The 19,516-nt window shown below is 38.5% G+C and overlaps 1 pseudogene; it reads left to right on the top strand.

The window, feature by feature from the left end:
- Positions 1 to 15,896: 15,896 nt before the first annotated feature.
- On the top strand, positions 15,897 to 16,355 carry LOC123819844 (annotated as a pseudogene).
- The last annotated feature ends 3,161 nt before the right edge of the window (positions 16,356 to 19,516 follow it).

Genomic DNA, 19,516 nt, shown 5'->3' with positions numbered 1-19,516 from the left:
GAGTAGCAGCTTGAGAGGCACCAGTGGTGTGTGAGGAGGAACTGAAGTATCTGGCATCAAGGCAAGAGCTGGGAGACAGCTATCTCAGTGAGAAAAGGAGGAAAAAGCCATTGTCCCTTTGCTGAGCCTTCCCCCTACAAAGCCATGGAGCCAGCAGGCAGGTGCCATATATGAGACTCCATCAACCTGGCTAACACAGTTTGCCCCACCCTAGAGCTCCAGAGACTCTGTCCCACCCAAATTATGGGCCCACCCAAACTGTTAATATTGACTTTTCCATATGAATGGCTGGTATTGGCTAATGATTCACAACTTCCTAAACCCTTTCAAACAAGCCCCAGCTGGCTTCAGTGAGCCCTCAGCCTCTGTACCTCTTCCTAAGTGATCCAGGCCAGGCACGAGAAGCATCCAGCTTAGATTCAGAGTTTGGCTTCACCTGGGAATCTCCAAGCCCAGCATGAGCAGCAGCCATATCCAATTGTTTTATAGCTTATGCAGGGTAGCCCTGGGCAGAACACAGGTAGGGGCTAACCTTTGGCCTTCACCACCCAGGAAACCCTAGAGCCTATGCACTGGTGGACAGCTACAGACCACATCAGAGCACCACTACCCAGCCCCCTGTATAGCTGATCCTCCATGGAGAGCGGAGGTTGGTGATCAGTGGTCACAGCCAATCCTTGAAGCTGACTGGCTGGGGTAAATCCTTCCCATCCAACAGCAATCAAGTCTCAACTACAAGAAAAGAGTGTACTCAGCCCACACAAAGGGTGCTACTCAAGTACCCAGCTTGGGTGATAGGATAGGCTGTGCCATTGGACCCTAGGGAACACCTATTACATTAAGCCACACTGCTAAGACAGGCAGTCATAGCAGCTCTACCTAATACATAGAAACAAACACAAGGAGTCTGCCAAAATGAAGCAACCAAGAAACAAGGCCCAAATGAAAGAACAGATCAAAACTCCAGAAAAAAGAACTAAACAAAATGGAAATAAGCAATCTAATAGATGCAGAGTTCAAAGCAGTGACTATAAAATATCCAAAGAACTTAGTGAGGACCTCAATGGCATAGAAAAGATCCAGTCAGAAACAAAGGACACACTATTTGAAATAAATAACAGTTTACAGGAAAACAACAGAAGAGTGGGTGAAGCTGAAAAATCAAGTCAATTATTTGGAACATAAGGAAGCAAAAAACAAATAACCAGAACAACAAAAAGAAAAAAGAATCCATAAAAAATCAGGATAGTGTGGGCATCCTCTTGGACAACTTCAAGAAGTCCAACATTCACATCATAGGGATGCCAGAAGGAGAAGAAAAAGAGCAAGAAATTGGAAATCTATTTGAAAAAGTAATGAAAGAAAACTTCCCTAAATTGGTGAAGGAAATAGACAAAAAAGTCCAGGAAGCACAGAGTCCCAAACAAGATGGATACAAAGAGGCCCACCCCAAAACACATCACAATTAAAATGTCAAAGGTTAAAATTAAAAGAGAATCCTAAAAGCATCTAGAGAAAAACCATTAGTTATCTACAAGGGAGTTCCCATAAGATTCTCAGTTGATTTCTCAAGAGAAATTTTGCAGGCCAGAAAATATTAGCAAGAAATGTTCACAGTGATGAAAAACAAGGACCTAAAACCAATATTACTTTACCCAGAAAAGTTATCATTTAGAATCAAAAGGCATATAAAGAGCTTCCCAGACAAGAAAAAGCTAAAGGAGTCTGTCACCACAAAATCAGCATTACATGAAATATTCAGGGTCTTGTTTAAGAAGAAAAAGAAGATAAAAATCTGAACAATAAAATGGCAAAAAATACATATCTATCAACAATTGAATCTAAAAAAGAAGCTAAGAAAACAAGAAGAACAGAGACAGAATCATGGATACAGATAGGGTTTTGATGGCTGCCATATAGGAGGGAGTTGTGGGGGAATGGGTGAAGAGGTGAAGTCTTTAAGAAGTACAAATAGGTGGTTACAGAATAGCCATGGGGTTGTAAATCACAGTATCAGAAATCCAGGGGTTTCAAACTTATTTTCACTGGGGGCCACATCAGCCTTCAAGTTGCCTTCAAAGAGCAAAATGTAATTTTAGGACTGCATAAATGTAACTACTCTTTAACAGTTAAGCAAGAGCTCAGTGCTGCTGTCAGGTAGAAACAAGGTGCCAGGCCAGATAAAACAAGGTGGAGGGCTGGATTTGACCCACAGGCCTTCTGTTTGACACCTGTGAGTAGCCAAAGAAATTATACACATGACCCAGGGACATAACAATGATGTGAAGATGGCCTGAGAGGGTGGGGTGATGGGTGGAAGGGGGCAAAGGGGGAAAATTGGGACAATTGTAATAACATAATGAATAAAATGTAATTTTAAAAAAATAAGTAAAAAAGAATTCTGTATACAGTTAAACTTATATTCCAAAACTTAGATAATTTTATATATAAAAATACTAAAGGGATTTCTACATAGTCTACTGAAGTACTTTAGCAAAAAGAAAAGTGAGTCCAAAGGGAAAAAGGAAGATGACTGAAATATGGCATGCACAGAAATTAGTAAAATCACTTGTTAAAACTAGGTTATTTTAACTAGTGAAAATGATACATTTTGTATTAAAGTAGCACTAAAAGTATAGATTATAACAAAAAATAAGTTGGAATCATTCAATCAGTGTGTAAAGTATGCTGAAGTTCTTTTATATTATTAAGTAGCAGAACATTGCATGACTTCATATCTTGTTAGAAAAATTTATGTTTAAGTATATATGTGAAACATTTCAGAAAAATATGCCATAGGAATATATGTCATATGTAATACAAATATATATTCAATACAAATATATTAGGTATTAAATACATATAATATTCATATATAATTTAATGTATATATGTAATATGTTACAATCTGCACTAAATTTCTTTGGGGAATGTAGAATATGGGTACATGCTAGGCAGAAGGTGCTTATGTGACCAGGCCCCGATAAAAATCTTGGGTACTGTAATGGGTTGAATAGTGTTCCTCAAAAATTCATGTCCAAGTCTTAAACTTCAGAAATAGAATTTACTTTCACAAGGACAGCCACCCTCCCATATCATATGTATGGATTTCTTGGGGAAACATAGGTAACTAATCTTTATTTTGTAAACTAGAAGCCCTCTCTGTACTCCTGTCTTAAATGCATAAGATAAAACACATTAATTTTCTTTCTTTGTATTTTCATCTTACACCTTCATGGATAAAAACTGGCAAGAGTTAATGGCAACCAACATTGATTGGGCAACTAATATGAGTGGCATTCACTGACCAGTTGGGCCTAATTAATTAAGTTTCTGAAATATAGTTAACTTTTAGCTCTTCCATGATAGCTAATCTCTGTCTCCTGTTAAATTATAAACTCTCAAGGACATGCATTCACTTTGATCCATTCAACAACAACAACAACAAAAATTTGCTTATTCATATAGGTTGACTTGCTTTGCAAACAGCATTGATATATGGGATATTTTTTGAGGTTAAACCTACATAAAACACACAAAGCTTAGCACCATAGCTCAATGGATTTTTACACATGTTCACATACATACAGAGCCACCCAGGTTATGATGTAAAAATATTTCAGCATCACAGAAGGTATCCTCATGCCCCTCCCCAATTAACATTCCCCCAAATAAATACCATTCTGACCTCTATCACTGTAGATTGGTTTTGCCTCTTTGGGGATCCTTTATATATCATGTCTCTATTTAATATGTTCCATCTTTCCTTCATCTTCTTGAGCATATGAAATATGGTTATAATAATTATTTTAAATTCTTTGTCTACTAATTCTATCATCTGTGTCAGTTCCAATTAATTGATTTTTCTCATTATGAGTTGTATTTTCCTGTCTCTTTGCATGCCTGATAATTTTTCATCAGATGTCACATATTGAGAATTTTACCTCATTGGATACTAGATATGTTTGTTTCCTATAAATATTCTTGAGTTTTGTTCAGGGACATGGTTAAGTTACTTGGAAACAGTCTGATGATTTTGGGTCTTGCTGTTAAACTTTAGTGGGATCAGAGCAGTGTTTTGTTGAGAGCTAGTTTTTCCCATTTCTGAGTTCTGAATTAGTACTCCACCCAATTTTCCCTACGAAGTATGAGGCTTTATATCCTGGGTGGTTGAAACAGAAAATATTCTGTTCCTGAGTGAGCTCCAAGAATTATTCCCCCTAATCTTTTTGAGTGGTTCTTTTCTTACATACAAGCATTGATTAGTACTCAGCTAAAAGACTCAAAGGGAACCCTCTGCACAGCTATAAATTTCTCTCTCTGCCCAGTTTTCCCCTCCTCATAATCAGCCTGACAACTCTAGCTCCATCTGCTCTACTAGGGAGACCTCTGAGCATCCCCTGCATTTTACCTCCAAGGGCTGCATTCTGAAAACTCTCCTGGAGGAGACGGGGCTTCACCTACTTTCTGCCAGCTCTCAAAGAACACTGATCTTTGTTTCCTGTAGTTCGTCTTGAAAAACCATTGTTTCATATATATTTTTTTTGATTTTAGACATTTCAGGCAGGATTGCAAATCTAGTCCCTGATATTCCTTTTGGCCAGAAGTGGAAGCTCTTATTTCACATCATATTGTATATTGTTTTGTATATCTGACTTTACTGACTCAACATTATATCTAATCCACCCACACTGTTGCATGTATAAGTAGATGGGTTTTTGTTTTGTTTTACCCTTTGGTATTCCCATTAATAATACTTGAATATTGGTACTGAAATTCATAATTACCTCCAAAGCCTTTTATAAGAATGATGTTAGTTATAGCCTTGATGTCCAAAAATCATGAATTTGACCCCTTGAAGTTTGACATGTGTTAGTTACATGCCTATGAACATGCCACTCAGCCCCACTACAGTTACTGGCTCAAAATTAATAATTTGGTCCAAGTGCTTTATACACTAAAGTGCTATAGAAATATATGGTGGTTTTAACATAGAAAATAAAAGTTTCCTGAATTTTCTTTACAAAAAAACAAGAACTTGGTATCTGCCCTATACAAGTAACTGTATTTCTCACAGAAGGCTTCACTGAGTGATAAGTGGAAATAAGTACTTTTCATATATAGATTACTAGAAAACTCTTCAAGGAAGTCAATGGTCACATGTAGTAGCTCAGATATTATTGGCTTAACTTTCCCTGAGAGATTAACCAGGGCAAAAAAACAGTATGCTAGATTATGAATACTTTTTAAACTCAGAGACATACTGAGTAGGCACCAACAGGGTGATTTTTGGTGATATGACTGGGCTTCGAAAGGCTCCAAAAGTAGAATTTATGCATTTCTATTTTTGCATACAACTTTTGTTCTATTAATAAGGTAAGAAATTCCATTGAAATAAAAGATAAGTGTGTTCTGATAATATGGTTATAATGACATTGAGTTCAGTAAAGGTAAATACACACTGCAGGAATCTATTCTGAAAATATACATTCAGTTTCTCTCAGTGCTTTGAGCTTTATTTTTCTTAATTTAATGCCTGAACATTAACTATTCCAACATCAGATAACATACTTTCATCAGTTTGAGGACAAACTACTCCCACATCAAATGAAGTGTTTTGAATTTCTCTTGATTCAATGTATTCTGTAAAAAAAAATATTAAGTCTTAGCTTTTCTTGTCAGTGAGGACCCCTAAAAATTTTCAGAGGCACTGGTTTTCTAAGAGAGATTACTGCTCACCTACTGCTGACAGCCCTTCTAGCTAGCAGGCAGTGTAAAAGAGCTATAGCCATTTTTTTTTTGAGAGAGAGAGAGAAAGACAATTAATTTGTAACAATGAAGTTACACTGCTTCTGCCACTTGTTAGCTAAGTGACATTGGGAAAGTTATTCAGCCTCTGAGTTTGTTATCCCATCTGCAACAGCAGTAGCCTTATATACTAACAGAGAGATTAAAATTATGCACATTAGGTTTTTGATGCCATGCATAGCACATACAGCTCATCGTTAGCTGTGGTTGTTATTAGTAAACTTGCTTGACACTTTCATGGATCCTCCTTTCAGAACCACTGCCCAACTACTATGCCTAAGAAGAGGGTCTCACTAATTCCCAGGTAGTTTCAGCTGCTCACCCACAAATGTAACATATCCTGGACCACTGACCATGACAATCTTCCCTCAAACATATTGCTGGTTGTGAACTTTGCATATTGCTCTATGGCTTCTTTGGTATCCTACTTGCCTTGTTTTGTTTAATTCCCGGAGTGTTCTCACACTATAGTGACTAGAAAAGTGAATTCTGGAATCCAATTGCCTAAGTTTTGGGTTTTTAAAAACATTTTTCTTATTTTAATTGTTGCTAAAGTACAGTTTCCTGCCTTTTACCCCCCATCCCAGCCCACCCACACCAGTCCTCCCCACCTCTCTGCTGTTTTCACCCCACCCCTTGTTTTTGTCCATGTGTCCTTTATACTTGTTCTTGAAAAACGTTCCCCTTTTCCCCCCGAAATTCCCTCCCGTCTACCCTCTGGTCACTGTCAGCCTGTTCTCAATTTCAGTGCCTTTGGCTATATTTTGCTTGTTTGTTTGTTTTGTTGATTAGGTTCCTGTTAAAGGTGAAATCATATGGTATTTTTCTTTTACCACCTGGCTTATTTCGCTTAGCATAATGCTTTCTAGTTCCACTCATGCTGTTGAAAGGGTAGGAGCTCCTTTTTCTTGCTGCTGCATACAATTCCATTGTGTAAATGTACCACAGTTTTTCGATCCATTCATTTACTGATGGGCATCTAGGTTGCTTCCAGCACTTGGCTATTGTAAATTGTGCGCTATGAACATTTGGGTGCATAGGTTCTTTTGAATTGATGTTTCAGGGTTCTTAGGATATAGTCCCAGCAGTGGAATTGCTGGGTCAAAGGCAGGTCCATCTTTAGTTTTCTTAGAAAATTCCATACTGTTTTCTATAATAGTTGTACCAGTCTTCAATCACACCAACAGTGCACTAGGGTTCTCTTTTCTCCACAATTTCTCCAGCACTTGTTTGTTGGTTTGTTTATGATGGCCATTCTGACTGGTGTGAAGTGGTATCTCATTGTGGTTTTAATTTGCATCTCTCTGATAGCTAGCGATACTGAGCATCTTTTCATGTGTGTCTGGACCCTCTGTATGTCCTCCTTGGAGAAGTATCTGTTCAAGTCCTTTGCCCATTTTTTAATTGGGTTGCTTGTCTTCCTAGAGTGGAGTTGTGTGAGTTCTTTATATAGTTTGGAAATTAAACCCTTGTCTGAGGTATCATTGGCAAATATGTTTTCCCATACAGTTGGTTCTCTTTTTATTTTAATACTGTTTTCTTTAGCCATGCAGAAGCTTTCTATTTTGATGAGATCTTATTTGTTTATTCTTTCCTTTATGTCCCTTGCTCTAGGGGACATATCAGTGAAAATATTGCTGCGTGAAATATCTGAGATTTTCCTGCCTATGTTCTCCTCTAGGACTTTTATCATGTCATGACATATTTAAATCTTTTATCAACTTTGAATTTATTTTTGTGTATGGTGTAAGTTGGTGCTCGAGTTTCTTTTTCTTTCTTTTTGCATGTAGCTGTCCAACTCTCCCAACCCCATTTGTTGAAGAGGCTATTTTTACTCTGTTTTATGTTTTATGTTGCTTTACCCTTTGTCAAATATTAATTGACTGTAGAGACTTGGGTTTATTTCTGGGCTCTTTGTTCTGTTCCATTGGTCTATGTGCCTGTTTTTATGCCAGTACCAGGCTGTTTTGAATCCAGTGGCCTTGTAATAAATGAATTTGGCAAAACAGAGGGATACAAAGTCAATATTCAGAAATCAAAGGCATTTTTGTATACCAACAATGAAACATCAGAAGCATAAATCAAGGAAAAAAATCCCATTTGATATAGCAACAAGAAAAATAAAATACCTAGGAATAAACCTAATCAAGGAGGTAAAAGACCTATACTAAGACAACTACACAACACTGAAGAAAGAAATCAAGGAAGACACAGACAAATGGAAACATACTGTGTTCATGAATCAGCAGAATTAACATCAAAATGTCCATACTACAATTTACACATTCAATGCAATACCTATTAAAGTACCAATGGCATATTTCACAGACATAGAACAAACACTTCAAAAATTTATATGGAACCATAAATGTCCCTGAATAGCTGCTGCAATTTTTAGAAAGAAGAGCAAAGTAGGAGGGATCACAATACCTGATACCAAAGTGTATTACAAGGCCAATTGCCTAAATTTAATCTACATCCATCACTTATTATCTGTGGGACTTAGGAAAGTTAGCTATTTAACCTTTCCAACCCTGTCTCCCCATCTGTAAAATGAGGTTAATATAAGTACCATAGTAGGTTACTGTGAAGATTAGGACTTTGCAGGTAGTAGGGACTTGAGCACAAAGATGGCACTCAGTAAGCACTCATTCAATGCCATCTTCTACTTATAGTTAAAAACTCTATAAGTACAGACAGGAGTTTCCTGGTGGTTCCTTATCTGCTGGTAACAGGCAAATCCTTGCCTGCAAGGGAATAGAAACAAAAGTTCATTAACCAAGAGAAGGAAGCTTAAAGAGCCAGTTGTTCTTTGTTACATCTCACCACATCTGGTCCTTAGTCCTATGATAAAGACAATCTCCTTCTACTAATTATGTCTTCTTTCGGGTTTATATAGACATATTTAGATACAAATATAAGTACACAAATCTACATGTCTATCTAAAGATCTGCATGGTGGTGATGGGAAAATGGTCACATGTCACTTAGATGAACAAAGTCTGTCCTGGAATGGCAGCTATCCCTATAAAAGGTTAACTACCTCAAACCTAGAAGTTCAGTCAGGAGCAGTCATAAGGCCAAACCTTCCTTTGTAGAAATATAAAGTATACAGACCATTGAGAAAGTCTTGCTAGCATCAAGCTTTGAAGAAATGAGGGTTGATTTGATGCCACTAATAATCCAAACCAATTTAGAAATCCAAACCAATTTCAGAGCCCGATTCTGGGTTTTCTGTTGAGAGACAGCTTTGGTATTTTAAAATTAGTTTTGTCAGAGAGTGATTAGAAACCTCTGGTATCCTCTGGCCCTGTTTTTAGTATCTCATTAATCTTTATGCTTATCCCCTAGATCCATTATTCTCTTCCAGGATAATCGGATGGTCACCTTTGGTCTTAGTTTAAAAGATATTCTGAGTGTCCTCAATAGTGAATGTGACCTCTGATCCTCATCCACTGATCCTCATCTACTGTATGGTTCAAGCTTTTGGAGAACAGGATTACAGGTATATCATCTTGGACAGGTTTGCTTTCTCCTTCCCTTTTTACCACATTACTCTTCCTCATTTTATGTAAATGGACATGTGGGTAAAGGAGAGAAAATTCAGAGAATAGTTTTCAGACTCTGACAGAGAACTTTCATTTGCTGTGGGCTCTCTTCATCTCCCTAGTTTGCTGCCTGTGGCTCTTCTGTCTCCATGCAGGATTCCATTGGGCTTTGGGTTGGTTGCCAGGCCTGGGTCTGTGTGAACTGCCCTCTTTACTTGTTTTTCTCCTAACTACCACACACTCTCTCACCCTATCTTCAAAGCCTAATTTAGAATTTTAAGTTGAACCAGATTTCTGTTCTCTCCCTCTCAGCCAAATTATAATATACCACATGGAGCTAAGGGATGTATCTGTGTTTATATCTTTTAAAGACTTCTCAAACTTTTAATAAGTTATGTAAATATTAGATTTGTTATTTGGGAGAGAAGTTGTCAAGGAAATAAGGGCAGAAAAGCTTGCTTCTGTAAACTCAATTGTTAAAACTATTATTTCCTATTAAGCTTTCCTATTTCCTATTATTTCCTATTAAGCTGGATCAAATAAGGGCATTTCCAAGGATTTCCTGGATGCTTAAGTGAAAAGGATGTGTTATCTGAAACAAAAGAGGGGACAGGAGAAGATGGCATATAGGGGATAAAAGGTAAATTACTCAATCACTCACCTTAATTCCATGGTTTGTGAACCTGACTTTGGCTGTTTGGGAAAGAAACTATTTGTTCAACCATTTTGCTCCAGGACACCCCATATAGTCTGTCCTGCACTCAATTCCCCCAAATGGCCAGATACACACTTAGCACTCCTGGTAATAGAAGTAAATTACAGATTTACCACTTTGGTAAATAACTTGGGAAAACATTTCAAAGACATAAAAACATTTATATCCCTTGACACAGTAACCCAAGTCTAGGAAATATAATCATGTAAAAGAAGCACTATATACAAAATTATTTATTTTTTAATATGTGTAATAACAAAAGAAAAAATAAATTAACAATAGAGGAAAGCAAAATACATTATGCTTTATAAAATCTGTAAAATTGTAGGATCATTAGAAACATTCATTAAAATACAACAATACAGAGAATATTCAATGTAATATTTTAAAACAATAAAATTATATCCAGACTCTAAATATAACTATATAAGGATCACATCTACACATGATTAAAAATCTGAAAAGACTATGGAAAATGAAATTGGAAACCTTTCCATGAGTTATTTTTGCCTTTTTCTTCTTTTATTATAATGTTACAACAGAAATAAAATTAGTATTGAGAGGATATGAAATAATGCTCATTTATACATCTAATTTCCCAAGAAGTGTGCTAAATGGGGATAATCTCTGCCCAAGTCAATCATTGCACCTCTTCTGACCAAAAAAAAACAAAGTTGGGACAACACTGAAGGTGGAAAAATGGCAGATTGCTCTTCTCAAAAGGAAGCTATTTATCCCTAAACACAGTTATATAATGAAAGCCATTAAAAATGAACCAATGGAAAATGCTCCTTTGGGTGGGGAGTATTTTATTTTATTCATTTTTATTAAATATCTTATTGTTTTATTACAGTTGTCCTAATTTTTCCCCTTTTCTCCTCTGCCCCAGCCCACCCCCCACTCCCATAGTCAGTCCCCACCCTGTTGTCCATATCCATGGATCATTCATACATGTTCTTTGTCTAGTCCCTCCCACTTCTTTCTACCATTATACCCCTAACACCTCCCCTCTTGTCACTGTCAGTCTGTTCCTTGTTTCCATGCTTCTGGTTCTATTTTGCTCATTTGTTTGTTTTGTTCATTAGGTTCATCTTGTAGATGAGATCATATGGTATTTGTCTTTCACCACCTGGCTTATTTCACTTAGCATGATAGTCTTCAGATCCACCCATGCTGTCACAAAAGGTAGGAGCTCCTTCTTTCTTTCTGCTGTGGTAGTGTTCCATTGCATAAATGTTCCACACTTTTTGATCCACTCATTTATGGATGGGCACTTAGGCTGTTTCCAGCATTTGGCTATTATAAATAATGCTACTATGAACATTGGCATGCATGGGTTCTTTTGGATTGGTGTTTCAAGATTCTTAGGGTATAATCCCAGCAGTTGAATCACTGGGTCAAAAGGCAGTTCCATTTCTAGTTTTTTGAGGAAATTCCATACTGTTTTCCACAGTGGCTGCACCAGTCACATAGGAAATATGAAATGAAGGCCTTATACTTCTGAGTTTATTCTGGAGTTCCAGAGAAAGATAACACTCTTGAAAAAGGGCCAACCAAGGACTGCTGGGACCAGATAGGTATTCCCGAGGTCTGCTGTTGCCTGAGTCAGTGAGAGTGGCATCTCTACTCTGATGACTTGTGAGTTCATCTCAATGACATCCAAGTGTCTGAACACTGAGAACATGCCAGCCAAAAAAACAAAAGCACCTGGCCCTGAGGGATTATTCTGGGACGTATTTGGTCCCAGACATGATGTCATTTAAAGAAACATCTGGATCAAAAGATCAAAGAAGCTGTCTAGTAGGATGGGGTAAAGCATAGAAAGATGCAAATGACTAAAATTTGAGTTTTCCTTCTTAAGAAGACAGTGAGGTAAACCCACAATTGCAAACTTCGGAGAACATGTCAGAGAGGAAAAGAGAGCCACAGATCTGCTGTCACTGATCTTCAGGAAGAGACCAGTTTGAGGAAGCACAGAACTCACAAGTGACTCCACTCTAACCCCCAAGCACATCTCCCTGCTGTGGCCTGCATCTGAAACCCATGCTTGTGTGTGCACAGAAACAAAAGCAAGGGTGGTTAACTATATATCCATTAATATTTCCTTGTGTTTAAGAAACTGAGACACAGAAAGGGAAATTGCTCTATGAGAAAGAAAACCACTTCTTACTAAAGTACCTGGTCCAACAGTTATCTGCTTCTGGCAGGAGACTGAGGGCAACCTGACAGATGCCAGCAGTTTCTGGTAAAGCTACTTAATGAATTAATGCAGTTTTTTTTTAATTTAGAGAGGAAACAGAAGAGTTAATGTCCTTATCCAGAATTCTCAATAAAATGGGCTTATGAAGATCTCTGCCCTTTCACAAAGACTCTGTTTATTGTAGTTCCACAGTACCTAAAACACTACTGATGCATGATGCTAGGAGGAAATTGGAGAAAAGCTGAGAATGGAGCTAGGGAGGTAGAGGACAAAAGAGAGCTGAGAATGGCTAGGCAATGATCATGGAACCCAACCAAGACACAGCCACCCTATGACAGGGGATGAAGACAGAATCAAGCAGTCTCCACATTCCAGGTAGACTTCAATTCCAGTGACAATCCTAAATCCTTCTCTCAGGGAAATGGAAGGTGGAGCAAGAGAAGCAGGGATCTATCCAGAGGATCCTTTTGGGAAATCAGGGGACAGCATCAGAATAGCAGGTAGGTAATATCTCTCATTTGCCAACCCTTGGATGTGCAACTGCAGAAGCAAAATTACCAAAGATGAGATCAGCATGGGAAATCCCAAATCGCAAAACCTATCATATAAAAAACACTCAAAAATGTTTCATTTATTAATTTACTTCTTAGGGTCCTGAGGGTGAAAAAGGATACCACCCAGCCAAGACTCTCAGAGGTAATTAGAATTCAGAGCCAAGATAAAAATGTCCTTGGCTTCAGAAAGCTTTCCTTTACTTCATATAAGACTTGTGGCTCATCTTCAAGCTGTCTCTGGAGAATGGGGCCTACAGGTGTGATACATGCATTTGCAATTGAAGAAAGGTGTATAGAGGAGACTGGTAACTGACTTAAGTTGAAGAGACTATGGTAATTACCAAGAGATTTCCCAGCATAAGCATGCCCACAAAAGATTTCTGCATCAATAATGAATACTGAAAGTTACTAAATAAGAGACAACCAGAGGAACCCACTTAGTGACCCAATATTTTGCCAAAGAGATCCAGGACCAGAACCTCCAACTCTCTAATCCCTAGGGAGAATGGTCCTCATAGCAGGATCTGTAGGTCTCTGTTCACCAACCTATAATATGGTTCTTTTGGAGTACACAACACATGCTAAGGCAAGGTTTAACTGTGTAGATTTAGGGTTAGGGTTAGGGGGTGCTCTGAAATGGAGGATGGCTCTTACAACCCAATCACTCCAGTCACCACACTCCCACCAATATCCAACAACTATACAATTATGCCAGGATTTAAACACCTCCATTTAGACTACCCGCTGCCCTCAAAAAGGGTGAAAATACCACATCATCCTGGAGAGAAGCAAACCCTCAGTGAAGTCTTCTTTTATAAGAACCATAGTCACTATTTCCATCTTCAATCCATTAATGAGGGGCCCACCTACATTGTACACAAGAAACAAAGGCACCAGGAGCAAGAAGGAACCCTCCACAGAGGTCTACAAGCCCCAGGACAGAGCAAGCAGGGGAGGTCCATCAGCAGGAGGTGCCAGTGAGGTTCCCCCAATATCTGGGTCACCCACCAATGAGAACAAGTCTGCCTGCCTTAAGGTCCAGCAGATTCACACACTGGGTCTGGAGCCCCAGAGACCTGTAATTTGTTTGTTAATCATAAAAGATACATACAAGTCCAAGAGGAAACACTGCACTAATAGATAAGAACCGCCTTTAGGGTTTGGTTCTATCTTTGTACCATGAGAAGATTAGAATAAAGTTATCTAAGAGAAAGATATGTGTATACAGGGCTACTCAGGTGAAATGCCTGCTCAGAAGTATTTTCTTCCCACACATACCCTATATGCCATTTTTGGTACATATAACAGTCACTGGCACAGAGCAGAGTGTTGAATAAATGAAACCCACTCCCACTTTGGCTCTAATTTCTATGTCTCCTGCAAAGACAGCAGGAACTAGATCATAGAAAAAGTGAAGACTGAGAAGACACAAGTTGGTGATATGAAACCAGGATAGAATATAAGTTCAAATCTAGGCATAATAGATTGCAGGGCCTTAGGAAACCATCCAATCAATAGGAAACACACAAGCACCCAAAAGGTTTTGAAAACCCAGAACAAATGCCCTCCAACTTTTTTTCCTACCAGGCCCAGCTCCATCTCACTGACATATATGAAACTAGGTTGATATTAATATCTCAGACAGTTCTTAAAAGAAGAACCCAAAGATTCTGTGAAGACAGGTCCAATAGAAATGACTCTTTGCTGTCACTCCCAGGAATGACTGTGCTCCTCCTTAATCACAGATCTGCGCTAATGATCACATTTCCCTCTTGTAGGTGGGGTAACAATGTTTAGAGCTAAATACAAGGGTAGGCAAAAGTAGATTTACAGATGTAAGTACCCAACAGGTGGATAGGTTGGTGAGGACCAGTGGCATAGCTGCCACAACCACCAGACCTTTCACTGCAATGAACTTCTTCCTCTGGAGTGTGGTAAAATATAGTCTTTTTACAAGAACCACATACTGTGGATGATGCTTTCACCAGAAGAGGACTGGGCCCAGTGAGGGTCTGCCTCGGACCAGCCTGTAGTGTGTGAATTCTTGACTTCATGCAGGTAAGACTTCACAACATGAGTCCAAATGATTTTGAGAGTATGTTTATTAAAGCTGGGACCATGAGACAAAGGAGGAACTTAAGATAGAAGAAGCAACAGGAGAGCATAGGTGGTGCTCTGCTTTGGATCCCTAGAAATGTTATAGGAACAAATGCACCATAGCAGGGCTGCTGTAAGGTCACTGAAAACTCAGAGAAAAGAGGGCCTTGGAAACAGGCTCATTGCTGCCCCATTGTTCCCCTGCTTTCATGGCTCATGGGGATCCTTAGAGTTTAGGAGAGAAAATTAAAAATGCATGCCAGAGGAGTAAGAAAGGCATGGATGTGCTTCAGAGAACCTGCTGCTGGACCTCCACCCTCATGGCTTTCATCTGGCAGTCCCAGTGGAGGATCTCAATAGAATATTCATCAGCTTTCCAGGTGTGTCCTTTCAGGGTGGTGGTTTCCAACCATCTCCGTGGTCAACAGACTCAAGACTTTGTTCCTAATAGTATTTGATGCGAGTCAGAACCACATTGTCCTGAGGATTTAATACTTAAGGGAGTGATCATGCAAGGGCTTATGTGAGTCATTTGAGGCTACTCTCTGGCCCCTGGTTCCTCCTCTAAAGGGGCCTAAGACCCCATGACTAGCATTATGCCAGGGGAGGAGGAAAGGTCAGAGAACAGTCTGAACTGCTTAAGCAAGTGTATTAAAGGTCAGAAGAGGGTCCAAACCATATGACCAACATCTGGAAAGTCAGGGTATTTAAACCACAGTGATATGTTCGGGGAGGAAAGGTCACCCTGGAGGCAAGGTCCTTTTTTTCCCCAGTTTCACCCCTAGCTAGGTACCTGGGGCTTGCTGCCATGGTGACCTTCTGCACCTGGCCCATCATCCCTACTCTGTTCATGTCTGTCTAACTGCCTACCACAATACAATTTTCTGAGAAAGAGAAGCATGTCAAGAAATGGATGACAGTAGCACTCCTGCAAATGAAGCATTTTAAGCAGCATAGAGCATGCACAGGGGACCATGGCCTGCAGCCTGCACTCTGTATGGGCACCCACTGTGCCCTGCCCACCAAGGCCCTGGGGTCTGTGGTGGATGCCATCTGGATGCTGCAAACTGGCCCCAACCTGCTCTCACTGTGTAAATTCACAGAAAATGGTAATGGAACAGTGGGAATCAGCAATTTTGCATAGGAAGTTTGGGAGATGTTGTTTACTGTAGTCTGTCTGAAATTGGGACAAAATTGAACAAACAAGATGATTTTGTTGCTTTGGAAAGTGTGAAAGCTGCTAGTGAACTCTATTCTCCTCTATCAGGAGAGGTAACTGAAATTAGCAAAGCTCTTGAGAAAATCCAGAACTTGTCAACAAATCTTGTTGCAAAGATGGTTGTCTGATCAAGGTGACACTGAGCAACCCTTCAGAACTAGATAAAGTAATGAGTGAAGAAGCATATGAGAAATACATAACATCTATTGAGTGAAAGAGGAACCCCCCTAAATAAAGTAGCATGAAACAACTTAATTTAACATAAATGTCTTAAGTTAGTGGAAGGAAGAAGATTTAACAATAGCTACTTATGGTAATCGCAATAGAAAAAGAAACTACAATAATGTTATTGGAAGAAAACACCCCTTAACTTTCTAATGACTACAGATAAGCACAATATGTACCTTTTTCACAACACTCTGATTTTTAGACTGGGCTACAGTTATAATATTCAGAATTTCTGAAATTATCTGTGATAAAATCTAGTTATAAAAATTATGTGTTTCGAGGATAACACAGTTATATTAAACCTTGTATAGTATGGTAACTTGCTTACATCAGTCTCTGGATTTGAGTTAAAACACTTAATGATCTTCCCATTGGAAATAACTGGCAGTAGAGAAAAATTTTGTTAGTTGTTATAGCATCAAATGACAGACAATACTATCTTAATTTTGCTGTATACTGAGTTGGCTAGTGCAATTTTTATACTTTGAAGCAGCAGCCTTGCAAGAAAACAAGAAAGTTTAATAGAACAATGAATGTCTTCCTTAAAAAAATAAAAAACAAGAAGAAATTGATGATAATAATTTGTTCTTGACAGTTTGGCAAGAACTCTGTGCCAAAGTGTGCTTGAGTATAGCAAGTAGACTTCAATTAAAATGTATAAAAAATAAAGACCAGAAATTTGAGCACTTTAGAGATTGTACCTAAGTGCACTATACCTTTGTGACATTCTTTTCCATTAATAAAGCTATTACAATAATCATAACCTGCTTGTCTTTTTCCATGTGAACAACTGTGAACCTACTTTTGCCCACCCTGTATGTGGCTCCCCTTCTAGAAAATCTACAATGAAGTCATAGTATTCATTTTACAAAGTAGTATGTCTTGGCTTTGGGCTCTTTTGACCTTTGTTTTCCTTTCGGTACAAGTTCTTTAAATATTCTTTAATTTCACATATCTCATTCTATTATAGCATCTCATCTGTATGACACTTTTAAATCCTTTTTGGAATGAGGCAATAGCTCTTTTTTTTTAAGTTTATGAAGCCCAATTCACAGTCTGAGGGCACCTAGAAAGGGTGATGGCTATTCACCTTCTTTGTCCTGGTGATGCTGGGCCATGTGTTTGCTCTGTATCAGAGCCTCCTGCTTTTGCTAACAATGGCTGAAATAATCTAGTGTGTTTCCCTTAGGATACATCACTAAGTCTCTTTCCCACCTCCAACAGAATGTGCTCCGAGCCAGGCACCCAAGAAAATAGTCATATGTGGTAGACCAAGAAGAGTTCTGTGTAGCTGAAGGGCAGTGACTGCAGAAGGCTACATGAAAGTGAGCCTAGGTTGGAAAATTGAAATAAAGAGCATCCCAGTGAAAGGGAACAGAAGGCATGAATATTTGGAGACATTGTGGGGTAAGTATGGATCCAAAGGTCATAGACAGAGAAGTGATGGAACAAGAGATAGGAAATGAGAGCTATGCAGGAGTCACATAACTAAAGGCTATGCTAAGGAGTCTGGATTTTTATCCTGTAAACAATGGGGAGCCAATGAAGTGTTTTAAGCAGTGGAATATCTGGATCCTATTTGCACTTTAGAAAAATGCCTGTGACAGGGTGTGAAAGATTGATAATTTGGAGTAGGGTTATCCAGACAAGATTCAGAGAAGGGTTAAAATAAGGTAATGACAGGCAGTGATGAGTAAACTCTAGAAATGTTTGTGACATAGACTTGGCAAAACCTATTAGCTACATTGAAGCAGAGGGTATCAATCTAATTCTTGGACTGGACTCAGATTGCTCAGACTTAAAGAATTGATTAGATGGTGACATCACTGATAATAGACATTGGTAATGCTGAGTTGAAGGTGAATGGAGCAAGACAATAAATGCAGACATTTGAAGTGAGGTGCCCGAGGTACCTTATATGGACAATGATAATGGTGGGATAAATGGTTGTTACCACATTTATACAAAACAGTAACTTTATGTGCACTAAAAATCTGGAGAAATACCATTAAGGAGAGAGGATGAGGGTTTATAAAGATGTACACATAAATGTTAACAGTGGTTGACTCCATGTTAGTGTTTTGTTTTGTTTTTTTGCTTATGTGCATGTTCTGATCTCTGTATAATGGTAATGTTTTAGTCTCATAATAATAATTTAAAAACATGGCTTTAAATTTTAAAAATGAAAAAGTATTATAACCAAATCTAAAAAAGATAACTGAGGATATGGAGCACAAAGTATGTAGAAGGATTCTGGGTGCACCTAGGGCAACCCAGAAAGAGTGTGCACAGTGAGATGAGAACTGTGAATAGGTCTGCAGGCAACTAAGGGACTCAGGAGAAATGAGGACCAATGACAAGAAAGTCTGGAAGAGAGGAGTGTTCCAGAAGCCTGAAAACTCTAATACTATAGCTTCTAAGATAGTGGTTATGGGAAAATTTCTTACTTATACTTGAACTCCAACCTACTGGCACTCTATCTTCTAGCCAGAGTAGTGGCTGAATAAATGCTTATAAATAAATTCTATTCTAATTCCCTCTTAGCTTCCATCATCTGGACCCCTGTGGAATATGCTCTCTGGGATATTTTCTCTTAGAATATAATCAGAAAGGGTTTTCAGAGCTCACAAAAAGAGAAAGAAAACTATTTACCCTTTAGGAGATTCATTCTCCCTGAGAGAGGCCATTTAATAAAGCTAAGATGAAATTCATCACATTGATTCTCAACTATGGAGGTCAAACTTTACAGCAGCAATACTAAGGTCCGAAGACAGAGTTTTACAAGCAAGTATCACTTTTAGCCCTATTAAAAATACCCCTCACAAAATTGGCTATAAAAAGGGCCATATGGCTGATCATTAATAATAATAACCCCTTCATGCCCCCTTGAAATTGATCCAAGTCATAGCAGATTATATAGAATATAAACATTTGATTAGGTATGAAAACTACATAAATATCTCATCCATTTATGAATGGGGCAGGAAGAGAACATGAAAAAAGAAACACTTCTGGGCTTGTTGGATGTATAGCTTTTCACTTATAAAATATTTATGTTATGTCAATGCCATAAAAATTTTAACAAATGAAAACACCACATTTGAAAGAGTGATGGTAGGAACAGGGAGCACCCATAGCTTCATGATT

The sequence above is a fragment of the Phyllostomus hastatus genome, unplaced genomic scaffold, assembly GCF_019186645.2.
Source record: "Phyllostomus hastatus isolate PE091 unplaced genomic scaffold, TTU_PhHast_1.1 phas_contig_34, whole genome shotgun sequence".
In the NCBI taxonomy this organism is placed as follows: domain Eukaryota; kingdom Metazoa; phylum Chordata; class Mammalia; order Chiroptera; family Phyllostomidae; genus Phyllostomus; species Phyllostomus hastatus.
The sequence above is the reverse complement of the archived record's forward strand: the minus strand, read 5'-3'. Positions and strand labels throughout refer to the sequence as shown.